The sequence below is a fragment of the Lithobates pipiens genome, unplaced genomic scaffold (assembly GCF_037356315.1).
Source record: "Lithobates pipiens isolate NorthernLeopardFrog02 unplaced genomic scaffold, aLitPip1_a1.2 Scaffold_18, whole genome shotgun sequence".
NCBI lineage: Eukaryota > Metazoa > Chordata > Amphibia > Anura > Ranidae > Lithobates > Lithobates pipiens.
Genome location: NW_027507758.1, coordinates 528,712,378 through 528,726,105, shown reverse-complemented (window position 1 = coordinate 528,726,105; position 13,728 = coordinate 528,712,378).

Sequence of the window (13,728 nt, the reverse complement as noted above, 5' to 3'; positions counted from 1 at the left end):
AGCAATCTGTGCAACTTGACCCGGCAACACATCATCCAAGGGGGCTGGCTGACTGGAAGAGACAGCCAGCTCTCGTTAACATAAAAAATGAAGATGGCTATTTAGCAGCGGTTTTGCAGGTCACAGCCAGACAACGCTGGATTTGCTGGGCGTGTAAGTATGTTTTTTAAGGTTTCAAAAATACATTTTAAAAAATGTATGGTGGAATGAAGTTCCTCTTTAACATGTTAAAAGAGAAGTATAGCCCAAGCTTGTTTGGCTGTACTTCTCCTATGGATCACAGAAGTGAAATTCCTTTTGCGCTCCTGTGACCCGTTTTCAACAGAGAGCAGACTGAAGTCCGCACTCTGCTGACTTCACCAATGTCGGTCGAGGCACCACGTCATCACTGACAGCCGATGGCCACTCCGTCCCCCTCCACAGCTCAGCGCTCCAGTGAGCGAGGAGGCAGAAGAGCAGAGGGTTGTGACTGACAGTCTACAGCTCTCTGCTCACAGAGCTCTGAAAACCAAGCCATCGGCAGTGTTCGATCGCTCGGTTCTCAGTGCTGAGGCCCTGAGGGACAGATGCAGCATCGAGCCGATGCTGCATCCACAAGGTAAGTATGAATCTACAAAAAAAAAAAAATTCCTTTACTTCTCTTTTAAGGATTATATACGATTTGGTGATTGGATTTACTTCTATTACACTAACTTAAAAAAAATAAAAAAAATAAAAGTTCTACATTTTAATAAGATTTTGCGGTCCATTTTTCATTAAGCAGATTTTTTTTTTCTTTTTGATTAAGGATAGAGTCTTCATAAGCATTACATTTTCATAAACATTACATTTATCAGTTAGACACAGTAATAAACAACGTGTACACAGAAGTGTAAATTACAGTTATTACACACCCCTATGCCTTGTTCACTCCAGGCACATTGCCAAGCATTTTGCAATGCAGCCAAAGTACAAGACCAATGAAAAAGACCAACAGACCAATGAAAGTCTACTGTGTGCTGAGAAAAAAGGCTTGCATATTGCAATTTTGTCTTTGGCTTTTGTTTGGATAGCAATGTGTGTTGCCACATTGATATAACCAGCTATAAGGTCAGCCATACACTGTGCAAATTTCTTTCCTGCAACCACGGGTTGCAGGAAAGAAATGTGCACGGTTCTCCCATCAACACAGACAGTGCTGACAGGGGAATCAGCAATTGTCTTCTCCTGGCGGGGGACAAGACAGTGATTATCGCTAGCGGCTATAGCAGGCGCTTGCAATAATCTCAAGCGAATCTGGCAGGCTGGTTGTACCATTCAGCCTGGCCACTAATGGCTCAAATCTTGTCTCTGCTTAACCAGCCAAGATTCGAACCGTGTGTGGTAGGCCTTAGTCTTCCTTTAGCTCCTAAAGGGTAACTGAACTCTGGAAGTTTCACCCTAATAAAGGCAGACTGAAAACAAAGGACCGGTCACTAGTAGCGATGAGCAGAACTGCAGTGGGTTTGGCTATAGCAGGGTTCAGCAAATTTTAATAGTTTGGAAGTTTGGATGCCGAACCGAACACCATTTAAAATCAATGGGAGCCAAATCTGTCAAACAATTTTGTGGGCTAATAAGCAAGGGGATATCAAAAATAGCATGGTAGTGGGTAAAAATGTAGCAAAACAGCAAAAAAAAAAATTTGGTTTCAAAATCCTGACTGGCCGTCATAGACCGTCCTCAGGATTTTGAGCCCCTGCGCGCCCCCGGGGGCGCGCATCGCGGCAATCGTTGTTGCGGGGTATCAGTCTGACACCCCGCAACTACGATCTCGGTAAAGAATCTCCGACGGAAACTCTTTACTACGTGATCAGCTGTGTCCAATCACGGCTGATCACAGTGTAAATAGGAAGAGCCGGTGATCGGCTTTTCCTCACTCGCGTCTGTCAGACGTGAGTAGAGGAGAGCCGATCGGCTGTTCCTCTGACAGGGGCGGTCTGTGCTGATCGATTATCAGCACAGCCCCCCCCCCCCCCGAGGATGTCCACACTGGACCACCAGGGACGCTACCAGACCACCAGGGATGCCCAGCACCAGGTATGCCACCCTAGACCACCAGGGATGCCAGTCAGTGCCCACAATGGATGCCAGTGCCCACAATAGATGCCAATCAGTGCCCACAATGGGCATCACTGATTGGCATCCATCAGTACAATACAATGCTGCCTATCAGTGCCCATCCGTGCCACCTATCAGTGCCCATCCGTGCCAACTATCAGTGCCCATCCATGCCAACTATCAGTGCCCATCCATGCCCATCTGTGCCGCCTAGCCATGCCCACCTGTGCCACCTATCCATGCCCATTCGTGCCACCTATCCATGCCAATCCGTGTCAGCTATCCATGCCAATCCGTGCTAGCTATCAGTGCCAATTTGTGCCACCTATCAGTGTCCATCCGTGTTGCCCATCATTGCCACCTATCAGTGCTCATCAGTGCCGCCTATCAGTGCCACATATCAGTGCCCATCAATGCCACCTCATCAGTGCCATTTCATTGGTGCCATCTCATAAGTGCCGCCTTATCAGTGCCCCTCAGTGCCGCCCCACCAGTGCCCATCAATGAAGGAGAAAACGTACTTATTTACAATGTTTTGAAACTGAAACAAAAAAACAACATATTTTTTTTCAAAATATTCTCTCTTTTTTTTATTTGTTTAGCAAAAAATAAAAACCGTAGAGGTGATCAAATACCACCAAAAGAAAGCTCTATTTGTGGGAAAAAGATTATAAAAATTTCATTTCGGTACAGTGTAGCATGACCGCGCAATTGTCATTCAAATTGCGACAGCGCAGAAAGCTCAAAATTGGTCTGGGCAGGAAGGTGTTTAAGTGCCCGGTATTGAAGTGGTTAAATGTGTTTTCAATGTGTTTTGCACAAAAACATTAAAAATTGCATGAATATAATATACTATATATAATTTAGTATATTATATATAATATAATAACATAGAAAAGTGACGGCAGAAAAAATACAGAGTAGTCCATCGAGTCTGCCCATTATTTTTTGTTGTTTTGGGGAGTTTTTTTGCTACCTTTTTTGTCTGAGTATAGATCTGTGTTTGTCCCAAGCGTGTTTGAAGCCATTTACTGTTGACCGTCTCACTACATCTGCTGAAAGCTTTTTCCAAGCATCAACTACTTATAAAACAATACTTTCTAAAATTCGTTTTGAATTTTCCTCCAGTTAGTTTGAGGTCATGTCCCCGTGTTCTTGATGTTGGTTTTATATTTAAAAAACTGCCCTCCTGAATCTTATTCACCCCCCTGATGTATTTACAGGTTTCAATCATGCCTTCCCCTTTCTTCTTACCTCCAGACTGTACAAATTAAGTTCCTGAAGTTGCTCTCGATATGTTTCATCCTCCAAACCTTTCACCATTTTTGTTACCCATCTCTGAACTCTGATCAATATCTTTTTGTAAGGGAGGTCTCCAGAAATGGACACAGTATTCAAAATGAGGTCTAACCAAAGATCCATTCAGGGGAATCAGGACTTCCTTCCTCCTGCTGGTGATCCTTCTAGTGATGCATCCTAGAATTATTTTTGCTTTTCCCACAGTCTGGTCACAGTGTTTGCTCATCTTGCAATTATCTGAAATAAGCACCCCCACATTTCTTCTGTAGTGCTCATCAACACTATACCCCCAAAATTGTACTCTCTCAAGGGATTATTTTTTCCCAGGGGCATTATTTTACATTTAGAAACATAGAAGTGCAGTCTCCACTGCTTTGACCAATCTTCCAGCAACGCCAAAACGTGTTCAATGTTATAGACACCTCCAGGGATACCAACCTTATTAAACACCTTTGTACCATCAGCAAAAATACATACCTTGCCCAACAAACCTTTATTTATATCACTTACATAGAGATTAAATAGAACAGGACCTAGTACAGAGCCTTGTGGTACACCACTAGTGATGCACTCTGATCTGAGTGAACCTCATTCACAACCACACTCTGGTGTCTGTCCTTTAGTCAACTGCATATCCACTGAACCACACAAGGGTTAAGTCCTATCTTGTACAACTTTTGTATTAGATCATTATTTGGAACTGCATCAAATGCCTTGCTGAAATCAAGATATGCCATGTCCACAGCACCAGTCTGGTCCAAAATATTGGAAATATAGTCAATAATGCAATCAGATTAGTCTGACATGATCTACCCTCAGTAAAGCCATGCTGCTTTGGGTCCAGCAAGCTGTGTATTTTTAAGTGATCAATGATCCTTTTCAGGAGTGATTCCATTAACTTGACTGCAATCAATATTAAACTCATTGGCCTGTAACAGCCAGCTTCTACCTTGCTGCTCTTCTTGTGGATAGGTACAATATTAGCTGTCGACCAGTCATGGAGAACGTCTCCTGTTAGAAGAGACTGATTAAAAAGATCTGTTAATGGTCCAACAACTATACATCAAAGTTCTCTTAGAAATCTAAATGGGATGAATACCATCAGGACTAATTTCTTTATTAAGCTTTAATGGAGCCAGTTCTTCTGCCACCTCTGTCTCCAGAAATCCTAGAAATGAACCATCATTACTAGAACCAATATGATTCCCCAACTTGTTATTGTTAGTGCAATTTATTTCTGAGAAGACTGAACAGAAGTAATTGTTTAACCACTTGCTTACTGGGCACTTAAACCCCCCTCAGTCCCAGACCAATTTTCAGCTTTCAGCGCTGATGCACTTTGAATGACAATTGTGCGGGCATACAACACTGTACCCAAATGAAATTTTTATCATTTTTTTCCCACAAATAGAGCTTTCTTTTGGTGGTATTTAGTTACAGCTCGGAGTTTTATTTTTTGCTAAACAAACAAAAAAAGATGCAAAAAAATAAATAAAAAATCATGTTTTAATAGTTTGTTATAAAATTTTGCAAACGGGTCATTTTTCTCCTTCATTGAAGTGCGCTGATTAGGCGGCACTGATGGGCTGCATTGGTGGGCACTGATGGGCTGCATTGGTGGGCACTGATAGGCTGCATTGGTGGGCACTGATAGGCTGCACTGGTGGGCACTGATAGGCATAGTTAAGGCGGCACTAATAGGCACAGATAAGGCGGCACCGATGGGCACAGATAAGGTGGCACTGATGGGCAAAGATGGGCACAGATAAGATGGCATGGATGGGTGGCACGGATAAGTGGCATGGATGGGTGGCACGGATGGGCACTGATAGGTACCACTGATAGATGGGACTGATGGGCACTGATAGGTGGCACTGATAGGTGGCTCTGATAGCTGGCACTGCTGGGCACTGATGGGCGGCACTGCTGGGCACTGATGGGCGGCACTGCTGGGCACTGATGGGCGGCACTGGGGTGCAGCACCTTTGAGGCACATTGTGGGCACTGTGGGTGGCACTGTTGGTGGCACTGCTGGATGGCACTGTGGGTGGCACTGTGGGCACTATGGGCACTGTGGGTGGCACTGATGGGGGGCACTTACTTTTATTCAGGATGGCACTGCGATGGGCAGGTGGGCACTGGCAGGGGGCAGGTGGTCAGCTGTATTGCTGGCCGTAATCGGGACTGATGTCCCGATCACGGCCGCCGGTGATCGGCTTTTTTTTTCTCTCCTCGCGCTGTCAGCGCGAGGAGGAATAATAGCCGATTACCGGCTCCGTTCTATCACATGATCAGCTGTCATTGGCTGACAGCTGATCACATGATAAGGGGTCGGGATCGACCCCTTGCACGGATCGGTGATCAGGCGAGTCTCATGGACTCGCCGATCACAGAGCGCGCCGCGCGCGCCCCTCAGGGCGCGCGCAGGCCGCTCGTACCCGGGACGACGTCAATAGACGTCGTCCCGGAAAAGTAGATCCGCGCTAATGCCGTCATTTGGCAATAGCGCGGATCCCAAGTGGTTAAATGGCTTGCTACATCCAAGTCTCCCTCAACATACTATATGTGTTGTGCTCAGTTTTCATTTTAGTGATCCCATTGTATTTTTTCCTTTTACCACTAATGTATCTAAAAAAGGTTTTGTCTCCTTTATTAATAGACTTAGCAATTTCCTCCTCTTTCTGTGCTTTGGCAGTACCGATAATGTGTTTGGCCTCCTTTTGTCTTGCTTGCCCATATTTCTTGGTCTGAAATGTTCTTTGATTTAAATCTCATATTTGAACATGACTGTGTCAACAAAACATGAATATGATGTCCCAAGCAGTATTTGTGGCCTAGAAACTACCCAAGGTGACATTGGTTTTGGGGTTGGTAACATAACAGTGTAGTTACACTGCCTGTTCCACTGCTGTCAAATTTGAATTGCTGCAGAGCAAAGAGTCATGACTCGATATGACGCGTACACACGTAGCCGACTATCCGACGGACTTAGTCTGGCGGACTTCCCGCCAGACTGTCCGTCGGACTTTCCGAACGAGCTACTTGCCCACACACGGCACTTTTTCAGCGGACTAATATGGCGTACTAAGTCCGTCGTACTATCTGCCCTACTTTTGAAATGAACGGACTCGCCCACACACGCGGAGGAAAGTCCGCTCATTTAGAGCGCGTCTCCAGGTAGGCGGGGCCCGCGAAGGAGACGTCGCTGGCCCCGCCACCTGGTATGGACTTAAAGGGGAACCCCAACGCCAAAAAAAAAACGGCGTGGGGGTCCCCCCAGGTCCACATCAGACCCTTGTCCGAGCACGCTACCTGGCCGGCCAGGAAAGGGGGGGACGAGCGAGCGCCCCCCCTCCGAGGCGCACCAGGCCACGTGCCCTCAACATGGGGGGTGCCTTGGGGAAGGGGGGCCCGCGCGGCCCCCCTACCCCAAAGCACCTTGTCCCCATGTTGATGAGGACAAGGGCCTCTTCCCGACAACCCTGGCCGTTGGTTGTCGGGGTCTGCGGGCGGGGGGCTTATCGGAATCCGGGAGCCCCCTTTAATAAGGGGGCCCCCCGGATACCGGCCCCCCGCCCTATGTGAATGAGTATGGGGTACAATGTACCCCTATCTATTCACCTGTAAAATAAAGTACAAAAAAAAACACAACACACAAGATAAAATAGTTTATTGCACAGCTCCGGGGGTCTTCTGTCTTTGGGGGTCTTCTCGCCGGACTCCTCCACTATCTTCTTCTAGCTCTTTTGGTAGCGGAGGAGCCCGGCTTTCTTCCTCGCCGCGGCCTCTTCTTCCGCCTTCAGGGGTCTTGTCCCCCTCTTCGGTTCTTCTGCCGGGCCACCGTGCCTTCTTATAGCTATTTTACAGGCGGTGGCCCGGTCTTCTGTCGCCACCGCCTTCTGTTCTTCTGTCCTTCTCTTCAGATGTTGCCTCGTCGCTCGCTCTGCTCACAATGACGGGGACCGGGCGTGCAGCGACTTATATAGGGACATCACCGGATGATGTCCCCGCCCATTATGGTGTCACAGTCCCAGAGGATGCTGGGACTGTGACATCATAATAGGCGGGGACATCATCCGGTGATGTCCCTATATAAGTTGCCACGCCGGAGCCATTGCGAGCGGAGGGAGCGACGCGTCAAGATCTGAAAAGAAGAAGAGAACAGAAGGCGGTGGCGGCGACGACAGTGGCGACAGAAGACCGGGCCACCGCCTGTAAAAGAGCTATAAGAAGGCGCGGTGGCCCGGCAGAAAAACCTAAGAGGGGGACAAGACCCCCAAAGTCGGAAGAAGAGGCCGCTGCGAGGAAGAAAACCGGGCTCCTCCGCTAGTAAAAGAGCTAGAAGAAGATAGCGGAGGAGTCCGGCGAGAAGACCCCCCGAAGACGGAAGACCCCCGGAGCTGTGCAATAAACTATTTTTACCCTGTGTTGTGTTTTTTTTTTTGTACTTTTTTCACAGGTGAATGGGTAGGGGTACATTGTACCCCATACTCATTCACATAGGGTGGGGGGCCGGTATCCGGGGGCCCCCTTATTAAAGGGGGCTCCCGGATTCCGATAAGCCCCTCGCCCGCAGACCCCCGACAACCAACGGCCAGGGTTGTCGGGAAGAGGCCCTTGTCCTCATAAACATGGGGACAAGGTGCTTTGCTTGGGGGCGCGCGGCCCCCCCTTCCCCAAGGCACCCCCCATGTTGAGGGCACGTGGCCTGGTACGGCTCGGAGGGGGGGGGGGGGCGCTCGCTCGTCCCCCCCTTTCCTGGCCGGCCGGGTAGCGTGCTTGGACAAGGGTCTGATGTGGACCTGGGGGGGACCTACCTGGGCAGCAACTTTAAAGTGATATTTCATTCAAAACCAAGTATGTAATATACTGCAGCCTACCAATCATTAGATGTGGTGGCTGCATTACCTTTCTTTTCTTTGGCTTTTCCCTTCTGTTTTCACCTGGTGACCTGGCTAGTAACACACCTCCTGTACTAAAGTGCCCCCACTGTGGATGAAGGAGCTCAGGGGCACCTTTGGACAGCAGCATTGTCAGTCTGGGGGGGGGGGGAGGGGGAAGTATTAGAAGTACTAGCAGGTTTATATATACACTAACAAATTGAAGCCAAACTCCAGCTAATACTAGTTACAGCCAATCATTTTTATTTCTTTTGGGACAAAGGTTTTACATCAATAAATTAAAACTGATGATTGTATGCACCCCTTCTAGTGTTACATTCTGCTGGTAAATGAATGAATGAATGAATGAAACATTTGCATAGTGCTGCAATGCGAACTAAATTGCCTCAAGGCACTGTGAGCTTGTGCTTTTGAAAAACAAACTTATTGCTTGGATCAGAAAATAGAAGAAAGAAAGCCTAAGAATAAAAATGCATCCATAACATCTAAGGAATGGGAAGCTGCAATATAATAAATGTGTGTTTTTGGGGTTTATTACCGCTTTAAATAACATTCACACAGGGAAATGGTAATGTCAATCCACAAAATCACTGAGTTCACATGATAGCAGGTATTCAACACACCTAAATGCAGCAGTGACTAGTGGTCAGGTAAGACATCAGAAATGTAAGTACACTTTCTCTTACAGCATACTCTTTGTCTACTTTGGACCCTGATCACGTTAAGGTGGGGGTGAAATAAGGGTGAGTAAACTTGTTTGAAAATAATATACTTTTAGAATAATGCCTTAGTCAGCAAAACCTTCCAGAGTCAACAGAAATAGTCATATCAGGATCTTACAGAATCATTAGGGCAATCTTCTTACACCTGCATTAACCAACCTGGTTGTTCATTTAACAAATTGCGGTATTGCGGTATGTTATTGAACATGTGGTAGGGCGCGTTATGGCATGCGTTAATGTGCTTGCTGTTCGGGTAGACCATTCATTGCAATCGGACTGCCAATGCACCACAACAGATAAAAAACAGTGCAGTGCAGTCATAGAGCAGGTGCATTGCCTTGCATTGTAGCAACTCTTGTTAACGTGTGAGTTTTATTGCACATTGCCACGGCGCACAAGTGTGAATAAGCCCTTATTCAGAATGGCCCTAATTCCCTTACAACACAACTGGGCACATAAAACACTGCACAGGACTGACACATTTATTGCATATTTTACAAGAAAGGCAGACGTCATGTACAATAGATCCTCCAACCAAGATGAAAGTAAAACCGCTACAAGAATATATTTTATGTACACAGTCCCAAAGAAATTAAATAAATCCAATTTATCTGGCTGTTCCTGTAGATTTGGTTTTTATTTATTTGTTTTTAGCACGCCGGGAGAGATTGCTTTATTTCCTCCCATCAGTACCCCTCGAAATGTCTTTTTAACTTTATGTTTTTATGCTTTGAGAAGAAATCTTAATTCCACCCGGAGTCAGAAATTCAATTTATTGAGTTTTCTATTGTAGCACAAAATATATTTAGAAGAGACGTCTTAGAGAAATTACTCATTTTTTTTTTTCCTTTCAGGTATATCTTATCAGCTCTTCTGTTGTTCTTACTCTAAACTTGGTTTCTTTGAAATGTGGAAATGAAAACAAAAAGACATACAAATAAAGGGAAGCTAAACCAGAATTAAAACTTTGTTAATATGTAATAGAAAAAGAAAATTTCTTAAAAAATGTACATATTTCAGAAATCCATCAGAGTTGACTAATATTGCCAATGTTGTCTATTATGAGGACGGACATTTTATCCCTTCGAAATATTTTGGACCAAGGGTGTTGGCCCAAACCTGTCTTGCATACACACGGCCACACAATTGTTGGTCAACAACTACGAATGTAGTGACATACTACATTGTTTTCAGCTCTTTAATGCCACCCTTTGGGCTCCTTCTGCTAATTTTGTGTTAGTAGAAGTTTGATGAGTGTTGATTCGCACTTTTCATTTCACACTTTTCATTTCGCACTTTTAAGTTCAGTTCTGAATGACCGTTCATCAACCAGCCATGTTGTGGAAACGGAGGAGATAACGTTTTATTTATTATTGGCCTTGGAGTTATTGTTTTGACATTATTTTTTGGTTGAATAATGATTTAATTTTGTATATTTTCTATATTTTTGGATGCATAGAATGCACTTTTGGTTAAGTTCTATTGGCAAATAACATGTCTAATGTAATTTGTTTTCTTTTTTTAATGCCCGATAAAAAAAATTGTGGAGAATAATACTTGGCTATGTGTTTTACTTCAAATTACATTTTGGGAGTAGGCAGTTACATTTTAAAAAATAAAATGTAAAATTAACAAGGGACACCAACATAGTTGTATCTTTGATCTTAAAAACAGCAGGATAATGGTGTTGTGGTAACTTGCCCAAATAAAAAAAAAAACGCATAATAATATTATTCTTTATATTACTAGGAAAAAAAGCCTTTGAAAATTAGTTTTCAATAACTCCATCAGTAATTCAGTATCACCAACGAAGCAACTTCATTATTATCCCATTAAAGAAGAAGAGAATGTGTGCTGCATTTTCGAGATTTCATAATTTGCAACGTCACGAATGTTAATTCTCCATTACGAACGCTAGTTTACAAGACCGACTGCTTCTGGCTCTGGCTCGTCCTTGTTTCTGAGCATGCATGTTGTCTGTACTTTGGACTTTTGTCCGATGGACTTGTGTACACACGCTCGGAAAATACGTCAACAGACATTTGTCCGCGGAAAATTTAGAAACCTGCCATCCAACATTTGTACCCGAAAAGTTGGCCAACAATTTTCTGATGGAGCATACACACGGTTGGATTTTCCGCCAACAGCCTGTCATCACACATTTCCCCTCGGAAAATCCAATCATGTATATGAGGCTTTAGGGTAAGATCTCTTTCTTATTTAACACATGTTTACATAGATCCTAATTACATGATGAAATGGGTTGCTGAGGTCACAATGAAACCCGAAATGTGGTCCCAAATATGGTGCACCAACAAATCATCTTCTCAGAATGTTACAGAATTAATTACACAGACCACTTAATGAGAGTATGTATCCACTCAATTGGCACATACAGTACTGGGATGCTAACATAACTGCTTTAGGGGCTACCCAGGGTATATTTCTACATATATGGTGCTCCTGCCCCATTGCCTGGTGAACTTTCAATCTACTTTGTAAATTTCTTATGACTATCACTCATAATCCACCATTCCCTCAGGACTTCATATCCCCTTGGCTTTCAAGGAATAGATAACTAAGGGAATAACCAAAGTGTAACACCTAATCACTAAAGGAAGAGGGAAGTCCTTCCCAGTGCCACAATGTGGGAAAGAACTCCCAGATGGCGAGTCATTGTGCTATCTAAAAGTCAAACATTTCTTAACATGTGCATCCTGGACAAGCTTTCTTGTCCTCATCACCTTGGAACAAATATGTCATTCAGATCTCTATGCCCCAGGGATGATCGCCCTACTGTACACCACGCTATTAGTGCCCTCTTCTCAACGTCTCTCTAGATACACTCAGAAATGGGCAGCAGGTCTGACAAAAGACTTGGATGAACAAGATTGAACCCAAAATCAATTAAATCCTGTTCTCACAATACCATAGCAATCAAGACCAATTATAATGTCCTGATACAGTGGTATCTAGTACCAATTAGAATTGCCTGCTATGTACTTGAACACTCTCTGCTCTACTTCAGAGGTTGTGATCAATTAGGAACCTTACTCCACATATGGTTGAATTACCCAATAGCACAGCCTTTCTAGCAAGAAATGTTCTAGATGATCTTGAAACTGGTGGGCTCCCAGTCCCCTTCTTAGCTTAATATGTACTCCTAAACTTCAAACCTCCAGGCTTTTCCAAGATTCAATTTAAAATGACTGTTTTTGTTTGTACAGTAGCGAAACAAAAAAAAAATCCTAAAGCCTGAAAGTCACTCACCCCTTGTTTGTCTTTGGATACCCCAAGCTGGCATCCTGAGAAGTGCCTGGTTGCTGGGTTGTGAAGGACACTGACGAATTCACACTTTTTCCAGTACTGCCAAGGAGACAGAGAACATTCCAGGTACTGAGGAAAAAGGTTCCTGTTCACTTCTGTTACGAGTTACTCAAGGTGAAAGATTTCACAAGTTCTGAATAAAAGTGCTGACTGCCATAATCTCTGGCTAGAGATATGTTCAGCTTTGAAGCGCCCAGCTGTGAGTGGCTACTCTCTGGGTAGTAGTAGAGACTTTCTGATAACAAGCATTTCAAGGTGCCTGAGTTTCTTCACCCTTGCCCTCTGTTCCCATATGAGACTGTGTTTGTTGGATGTTACCCCTGCAAATAAAAACCTTCTCTAAAGGACTTTTATGGTGTCAGCGTCCAAAGTTGTTGGGTTCTAACTCTGGGAACCCCTAGACATGGAAGAACCAGCCAAGTGGAGGTAACCAGTAAGCCCAAAAGTTAAGGCCGCCCTGCACGGGTTATGGCCGCTACATCTGTAACCCTGGGGCATTTTGCTCTTTCCCCTTCTTGTTGTGACTATCTTTCCATTAGCTCTATTTGTTAATGTTTGTTGAGAGAAAAAAAATATATAAGTGGTAATAGGCTTACTCTGTCCCTGCCCAAAGGAGCTTACAATCTAATGTTGCTACAACCTCTATTTATTACACACACTATGGCCTGTTCTTGCAACAGTCAGTTAACTTTCTTTAGGTTAATGGGGTTTAAGGTGGATATCCAGGCAAAACCAAAACTAATCTTAAAGATGTCCCCTCCCCCCTCCTAACACCTATGCTGACTAACCTGTGTAAGAAAGATGTATATACTTACCTATTTTCTGACCGGTCCATTCATGTGATCTCCCCTTTGTAGGTCAGGTTTCGGGGGAGACAAGATAGCACTTAACAATGGCTGGCAATACTTGGGAGCGGTGGCATCACCCATAGGCCCCCATGGCCCATCTGTTGTTGGCATTCCCTCCTCTCCCTTGCAGTTTTGCTGGCTGGCACAGGGAAGCCAGATCTTGTGACTGGACTGGAGCGGGCTAAAAATAGGTAAGTGTATACATTTTTCTTGCAAAGGTTAGTCTGCATAGTTGTTAGGAGGGGGGAGCATTTTTAGAATGAGTTAGCTTTAGCCTGGAATTCCACTTTAACTTTGTTCAACAAATGGGCATTTTTTGCTGGTGGCATTTTAAACATGATGTTATATAATATAACATAGGATAATCTTTAAGAATATAATTAGTTCAGCATAATATTACATATCATATGATTTAACATATTCTATGTTAAACGGCATGAAATACAATGCAAAACATTGTGCATATTATAAAATAAAATATTTATTATATATCACATAATACAATGTAATACTTTACATATAATATAGCAGGGGATTCTTTTTTAGCTGTGG